This window comes from Microcebus murinus, chromosome 15 (genome assembly GCF_040939455.1).
Source record: "Microcebus murinus isolate Inina chromosome 15, M.murinus_Inina_mat1.0, whole genome shotgun sequence".
Lineage (NCBI taxonomy): Eukaryota > Metazoa > Chordata > Mammalia > Primates > Cheirogaleidae > Microcebus > Microcebus murinus.
In genome coordinates this window covers 51,372,128-51,373,415 of record NC_134118.1, presented here as the reverse complement: position 1 = coordinate 51,373,415, position 1,288 = coordinate 51,372,128, and the positions used below count along the sequence as shown (strand labels likewise).

The following is a 1,288-nucleotide window of genomic DNA, read 5'->3' as shown; positions in this document are numbered from 1 at the left end:
AAAATTCAGGCAAAGTGTGATTATGAGACTTTTCCAAGATAAATGGCAAAGGCAGTGTTTAAGTATGGTGTTGGTGCTGGTGAACAAAGTTTCAGTCATTATATTACGAGGTGGCTGCTTCATAATGAACTTGATTGCAAAGAAAAGTTAAACACTATCAACTGCAAGTAGCGAATTGATTCTTATCATTTACCATACTTAAATTTTGTGACTGGTCAAATCTATGCCTTGGGAGTGAAAACTTTGACCAAGTACTTGATTTTTACTGTTGCATTAATATTTTTAATTTAGATATATGTTTGCTCAATTTCTAGAGAAATTTACAGCAAAAATAAGAAAAAATTTTGCCCAGAACTAATACAATTATATTAAATACACCATTTAACAAGCAATAACAAGCCAAATTTGAGAGTAGCTTTTGAAAGTGAAATAACCACTATGATCCTGACCAGAATGTTAATAATAAAAAAAAGACTTACGCTTTATGAAATCTGTAATCTAATTGAGATGAAGAAACAAACACTTGGGAGTATAAATAATACTAATAATATTAGCTGACAACCTGGATATAAACATCACTATTTCTTGTATCTTAGAACTTAAATCTGGGATTTTCCTAATCCTAAGCATTCTTAACTTTGACTGCCTTTTCTGGTGGTGGGGGGTGGCGTGGAAAACATGAACACAGTCCCCCACTACCACAAATTATGCAGTTGAGTTTTCCATGTTTGGGGAAATTGCAGGGGTCAGCACATCTGGAATGGAATGGATAAGCCTCACAATGGGAAACCATCTTTGTGGTCATGGTATCATCCCTGCCAGGTACGTATCTCCTAACTGCATTTTGAAATGCTGAAAATTGTCTTTAAAAATCCATGTCTTGCTACTGCTCAGATATACTAATTCAGAAATTCTGAGATTTATTTGTATGTTTCAAAAGTTCCTGTACAGAGCTGAGAAACTTTATTTGAAAAATTCCTATTATGGATAAATTCTCTGCATTCTGACTCTTAAGTATGTTCTTGCGCTTTCATTATAGAATAGTTGGGCATAAAATTCTTGACAGACACCTGTTTTCTTCTAGCTCTTTAAAGATATTTGACTGTATCATGACTTTCTTCTGCTGTTTTGATTCCTTTGTGGAAAACTCACTTTATCTGTCCAATTGTTTTTATTAAAAAACCTTTTATTGAAGTATATTACATATACTGAAAGGTACACAGTACAAGTTTACAGTTCTGTGAATTTCCACGAATTGAACTGATGTAATTGCAGGTAGGGTCCAAGG

The 1,288-nt window shown here is 33.6% G+C and overlaps 1 non-coding gene across 1 annotated transcript; it reads right to left on the bottom strand.

Annotated features, from left to right (window-relative positions):
- Window positions 1-669: 669 nt before the first annotated feature.
- Window positions 670-830, bottom strand: LOC142876727 (U1 spliceosomal RNA). Its single transcript, XR_012923558.1, has one exon. It is a non-coding gene; the product is annotated as a U1 spliceosomal RNA (small nuclear RNA).
- Window positions 831-1,288: the final 458 nt, after the last annotated feature.